Raw genomic sequence first — 6726 nt, forward strand, 5'->3', positions numbered from 1 at the left:
ATTGTGTTTATCACTCTTGAAAGCTTTCTGGGTGATTGTAAGGTCAGTGAGGGGGCTGGGGAGACAGAAAGTGGCTCAATCTTCTAGGCAGAGCCTGATTCTGCCTCATTTGTGTGATAATTCATTTGGTTTCAAATAAGCGTGGTTATCACCTATTCCTGAGCTGGGTGTCCACAGACTGAACCTGAGACCTGCAACACCTCCGAGCACCCCGTGGTCTGCTCCACACCGCTCACTCGCACACCAGCGTGGTGCTAGCAGCACGCAGGGGGCTAAGCCTGGGGCAGGAGGGATGGGGGGACCGGCTTTCATCCCTGGGCTGACCAAAGCAAAGCCCAATCCCCTGGTGCCAGGTCTGGCCACCGCCACCAGCCCGCCGGTGCTGTGCCCCGCTCCTTGCCCCGGGTGGCCTCTGCCCTTGGGGCATCGCGTCCCCTCCTCCGGCTCAGGTGGCATTAGCCAGGGGCTGCAGTAAGTGTGTTATCCTCAGCCCATTGATCCAATCACCCAAGCAGATTAACTGTAAGACCTCGGGACAAAACAGAGGCTACGCTACCTGCGCTGCGCACTGCTGAAAATGCCCACCCTGAAGACCCTCCTGGCCCTGGCCCTCGTCTCGTCCCTGGCTGGAGAAAGTAAGTGTCCTCCCCGGGCGGGAGGACGGGCTGTCGCTGCTTGCTGCTTGCTGGCTGCCTCCAGTCTGCTGCCAGCTCCGGGCTCTTGCTGCTCCTCCTGTCCTTGCAGAAGAGCGGCTTTGGGGGGTTCGGTCCCTTCCCTTGGCCAGGACAGTGCCGGAGTACCCTGCCCTGTGCCTTCTGCTGTGCTTGTGCGGGCGGTGGGGGTGAGCAGGGATGCTGGGCTCCAGCCTGGTGGGAGCCGAGGTGGTTCCCAAGGAACAGCAGCTTCTGACCTGCTGGGTTCCTCAAAGGCAGAAGGGCACAGAGCCATCCCAAAAGGCAGGGAGGTGGTCGCGCTGCTCCGAGCACGGTCACAGTGTGCGGTCAGGTCGTGGTGATGGATGGTACAGGATCTTTGTACCAAGGGGAGAACGAAACCCAGCTGTGGTTTTAGCTGACGGTAAATTAAAGGCTGCACGGGGCTGAGAAAACCAAGCAGTGCCACAGTGGAAATCCGTGCTCAGCGTGCGTTAACGGCAGGCGCTTACCGGCATTCGGCCCCGTTCAGCCTCAGGTCCCTGAGACATCGTCTTTCTCCTTTTTCACCAAACACAGGAGCTCAGAGCTCCTGCAGAATGAAATGTGCTGACCACGCAGCTGGGACCTGCTTGCCACGAGAGGGCTCTGTTCGTCCAGGAAAGCAAAAAAAAATTGAATCCCAACACGAGCAGTAATTTAACCATTGCTATCAAAATCAAGTGATCGTCATGACTTCCTGGTTGGGGTGGGAGCAGGTTGTTCAGGTGTCCTTGGTGGTTCTCTGTCTGCAGATATTTAAAACAGTGATGATATTTAAAGTCTCTTTCTGTCACAACGTGATAGTGACACTTTCACATTTACTCAGCTGGTTCCTAAACTGAGCTGGGACCAGTGTGCATTTTCTTCTCCTGCAGGGTCAAACAGTTCTTATGCCTGTCATCAGCTCTGACACACGGGGAGCCTGCAGAGGCAGGGGCTGGTTATCCCCTCGCGTGCCTCTGGCTGGGAGATGGCTCTGCCTTTGACACCTCGCTGCTGCGCTTGTCCCTCTGAATATTTTGGGGGCAGGATCTGTGCAACAGGTTCTGGGGGTGAGCTGCTTTATAGATGCACAAACGCACAAAACTGCCTCCGTAGTTTAGAGGAATCCGCCCCCTGCAAACGCTTATTAAAAAGAAATTCAGTGCAAAAAGACAAAGATTGAGCTTCTTCATTGTTTTGAGTCACACTTGGGCGAGCACTGCAGGCGTTTTGTGGACAGCAGAGCCCCCTGAAGCCCACCCGCCCTGGCCCTGGCTCCCCCAGCCCTGGCACCGCCTCACCGCTGCTCCCCCCTCGCACAGGTGCAGCGCTGAAATGCCACAAATGCGTCGCGTCCAACGAGAACGACTGCAACAAGCAGGGCTCCCACAGCTGCCCCCAGTACGCGGACGCCTGCTCCACGATCACTGCGCCGAGTAAGTCCCTGCCACTGATATCCCGCTGCGGTTTGGCCCCAGCCGTGCCGGAGGGGTGTCCTCCTGCTCGCACGGGGCTGCTCCCCTTCCATGGTCATTGCACGCAGCATTGGGAGCTGCTGAGCCACCTCAGCTGCCAACCTGCCCGAAAGTTTTGGCAGGGAGGTGGAGGAAGGGAAGGATGGAGTCGGCAGGGCAGGACTGCATCCCAGCGCCCCACAGGAGCCCGGGGCTGGAGACAGGGGAGGGATGCCTGGGGCTGGCTGCCCCTTGGACCCTTGAGGCAGGGATGAGCCACCAGTTTTTAGTCTCTGGGAACAGGCTCTTGGTCTGAGATAACAGTGCACTTTTCTGGCGTAAGGGAAACGTCCCAGCAGTGTGTTAACACCCTCAGTGCAACCTCACAGCTGCCAGACAGCACCATGGCCTGCGGGACAGACACGGGCAGGACCCCAAAGCACCCCCTCCTGCCTTGGGTCGGCCCCCTTGCTGAGCTGTGTGTGTTTTCACATTTGGCTATAAACTGTTGGTTGCTCCTTCCACAGCAATGTGCTCTGCGGTGGCCTAGAGCGATGTGACCACGAGGACATCCCTCGGCCACCAGACCACTGCTCGGCTCTCCAGCAGTCCTGCGTGCAGGACGAGCCCCTTTTATTCCAGATCTGCAGCATAACGTGCTGGGATGCTCCTCTGCTTTCCCTCTGCCCCCTCTCAGCTCAGCAGGCTCAGAATAAAGCCCCTGGGATCACCTAACCCTCTGTGATCTGCCTTCCCTTGCAGACAGCGTCATTAAGTCCTGCTCCTACAAGTCCTTCTGCGACCAGGCGCGGCGCGGTGGCTCCGGCGGGGCCACGCTGCAATGCTGCTTCAGCGACGACTGCAACGGGCCGCGGGGCTCGAGGAACGGCGGCGAGGCCACACCACTGCACCCACCCAGCCTGCTGGCCGTGGCGCTGGCCGGGAAGCTGCTCCTGGCCTGGCTGTGACGGCGGCGGGGCCGCGGGCGGGTGGCCGAGTGCGGCTGCTCACCGCAGTAGCGTAGGCGCCGTGTGCCAGGAGCACGGTGCGTAGAGTCGGGGGTAGGAGTGCGGGAGAGGCCAGGCCGCCCGCCGGTCAAATAAACGCTGCAGCTGGAAAGCACGTTCACGGCCACTGCGTCTCATTCACAGGAAACCCCTAACCTAGAGAGATAATGGCCCTAGCCGAACTGATTTGGCTTCCTGGGGCTCCTATTTGAATGTGAGCTCATCCAAGCGTGTCTGCCGTGGGAAGGCTTTGTCAGCCCTGCCGAGCAGCGCGGGGCACAGCCCTGGGCACGGCACAGCCCTGGGCAGGCACAGCCCTGGGCACAGCCCCGCTCCTGCACGCTGTGCACCCCCTGCACCTAGGTGGGATGATTTGGGGTTCCTGTGTCAGCTGCAGGGAGCAGTTTATTTCTTCCTGGGGCCACAGAGACTATGGGCCTGGACAGACTGTGGATATATTTGGTGTGAAATATCAATCTGAGGCTGTTCTGTGAAGCTCTTTGCACTGCCTGACCAGAGGGAACTATCCCTGGGCACCCCCAGTAGCACCTGTCCCTGTCCCCATCCCCTTCCCAAGCCCGGGATGCTGCCTGTGTCTGCAGTCACAGTGAGATTAAATGTTCTGGTGACTAATTCAGGCCCTGACTGTCACCACCACCTCTGGGAGATCTCGCTTTTCCTCTTTCCACCAGGCTTTCCCTTTGAACCCTCACGAGGAGGTGTGTCCTGCAGGTGCCTGTTGTTACGACCTGCCAGATTGTGGTTATAAGGAGAGGTCGTCCTGCAGCCAGGGCCCCCTTTGGGCTGCTCTGATGAAGACACAGCTTGGCTCAGCAGATCTGGTAGTCTAAAGAGAAGAAAAGCAGTGCCTGGCCAAGGTAAGGAGGAGGTGAGGGCTGTGGGATGCTGCAGAGCTCCAGCCCCAAGCAGCTTCATGGGAAGCTCAGCTGGGTCTTAGTCAGGAGAAAGCTCCCGAGGCTCGCTGGTGGATGCTGTGGGATCCGGTGCCAGGCAGCAAACCACTTTTCTTGTTATTTTCGTTGTCTGATGCTTATGAATGTGAAAGTGCCTGTGCTGAGCCAAGCAAGCACCAGTGCTGTGCTGTGGTGGCTGATAGCATCTGTGGGAAAGTCCACGGAGCCTCAGCCAGGTTTGGAGAACCTCCTCTCCTCTGTGCTGCTCAGCCCTCGACAGCAAGCAGTGGTTTGGGGCTGTCTTGTGCTTGGGGCTTGTTGGGGTTGTGAGCTCCCAGGTTAATCCTCCCGGCCCCGTAGTCCTCAGAGGGCAGCGTGGACGTGGGGCTGGTCCCATGGCTGGTGTCTGCCCAGCTCCTGGTGCTGCTGGAAAGGAGCCCCGGAGTACTTGGTGCTGCTTTGCCTTGTGGAAGGGAGTGTTAGAAGTGAGGAATGAGAACGAGGAGGAAAGAGAAGGGAGGAGAGCCCGGGATGTCTGGGAGTGCAGAGCGGGCAGTGAGAACGTGGCCGCAAGAAATGCGATACAGGGCGAGACGGCAAACTGCTGACTGAAAGCACTGCCACTGCTCCAGCACAGCAGTCTGCGGGGAGTTTCCCTTAGTCATAATGTGAGAAAAAAGGGAACAGGTACTGAAACCAAAAAGGGCAAGTTCAAACAGAAGAGGAGAAATAATGTGGCGTGCTCGGATCCAGCTGTGGAACTCACTGCTGCAGGACGCCACTGAACCCACCCGGTGAATTTTGCAGGGTAAGAGGGTCAGAAATCCCAGAGAGCAGGAATGCCGAGCCCTGTTCGGGTGATGCTCAGGGGCCACGCTCTTGCTGTGGGCTGGGGGGTGTCCCAGCAGCACCACGGGGCCCTGCTCCTGCCCACAGCCTCCAAAAGCACAAGGGATGCTTTCCCCAGGGGGCTGGGGAGGTGTGGGGACCTCTGGTAGGGCAGAGCCCTGCTGGCCCTCGCTGCTACCGGGAAGGGTCTCCTGTGAGGTCTGGGGGCTGCTCGCACCCCCAGAGAGGCTGCAGCAGCAAAATGCATTGAAAGCATCAGGAGCGCTGAAGGCTCCCCCAGATAAAGGAAGAGCAGCAGCGTGACTGGCTGCCATGTGACTGCCCAGGGAAACAGAGCTGCTGCAGATCCAGGCGCTGATGCGAGTCACAAGGTCTGCAGAAGATGCCCTGGTATAAAAATACCCCGTGGAACAGTTTAGTCTCTGCAGGGCGGGCAGGGATGGGGGGACGCCGCAGCTGGCAGGACGAGGCTGGGGGAGCTCCAGAGGGAATCGCCGCTCCCATCCCACACCGTGCCAACAAAGCGCAGCCCCCCCAGAAGTGCAGCCCCTGGGAGGGATGCCCTGAGCCTGCAGGGCCGCCTGGCTGCTCGGGGAGCTCCCCACCAGCACAACCAGCGGCAGACTGGAGGCAGCGGCCAGGAACTGGTCTTTCCAGAGAGGCAGCGAGCAGTGGGGAGGAGAGGACAGGCACGGGGCGGATGAGGGTTATGGGTGAGGCTGCGCTGAAATCCCGGCGCTGAAGCTCTGAGCGTGCCTCCACCACGCTGTGCTCACATTTCAGCGTGTGCCTGTGCCCCTCTGTGCGTGTTGTAACACAGGCACAGTGTGGGTGTAAGTGGGTGAGCGGGCAGCGGGCTGGTGGGCATCCAGGGCTGAGAGCTGAGCGTGCCTGGGCTTGGCCCCGAACCTCGCCCAGCACAGAGGCCAGCCCTGCTCTGAGGCAGCAGGGTTGCTCTTCCCCCCACTTTTCTTCTTTTTGAATCTAAGTATAACCCAGTTGTTGTGGCCTTCCTTTCCATAACTGGTGGTTTTCATGCTTCAGGTTTTGGTTCCTTTCTTATAACACCCTCAGAAGCCCTGCAGTGAGCGCTGGGTGCGTTCAGGCTGCCTCTGCCGGAGTTTGCAGCTGGGCACGGCTGGGTGTGAGGGGCTGCAGCATCTGTGCGTGCAGGTGGGCAGCACGAGGAAGAGCGTGCCAGCAGATCCTTCCCTTGAGAGGTCCACGAGGGGCAATGCCCAAATCCTGCTCTGCTGGAGCCCCCTGCGCGTATCGGTTTGTGGTTACGCACGGCCCTGCCGGCAGCTCCCTGGGAGTGCTGGCAGCTGCAGATGTGCAGGGAGGTCATCAGTTCTTTCCTCCTGATGTAATAAGTGATGTGTTTGGGGCTGCTGCTCCCAGCAGGGTGTGTGGCCAGACTGTCCCCCGTGGGGCGAGAGTGGGGGAGGTGGATGAGCGTGGGGAGGGCTGGCTGCTCCTCGGGCACGTGGCTGTGGTCAGCCTGCAACGGCGAGGGGAGCTGCACTGAGCATTGAATTGGGCTGGATGCTGTGCTTTGGACGGAGACAGGAGGGGGAAGCAGCCGGTCAGAGCAGCCCAGGATGAAGTTTCTTGGGAAAATCGCCTCCTGCCCGAAGTGCTGGGAAAGCACCACTTGCACTGTCTGAGCGAGGCGCGCTGCGTGCAGCACCGGCCCAGCATCGGCGTCAGTTTCGCTCGCGTGGGGAGAAAGTGCTTCAGGGCCAGATGCAGCAACAGCATCGGCCAGAGAAAGCAGGGGCTTTCCGGGGCGCCTCCCATGTGGTGGGAGCCCACACTGTCCTGA

The sequence above is a fragment of the Netta rufina genome (genome assembly GCF_964035555.1).
Source record: "Netta rufina genome assembly, chromosome: 27".
Taxonomy (NCBI): domain Eukaryota; kingdom Metazoa; phylum Chordata; class Aves; order Anseriformes; family Anatidae; genus Netta; species Netta rufina.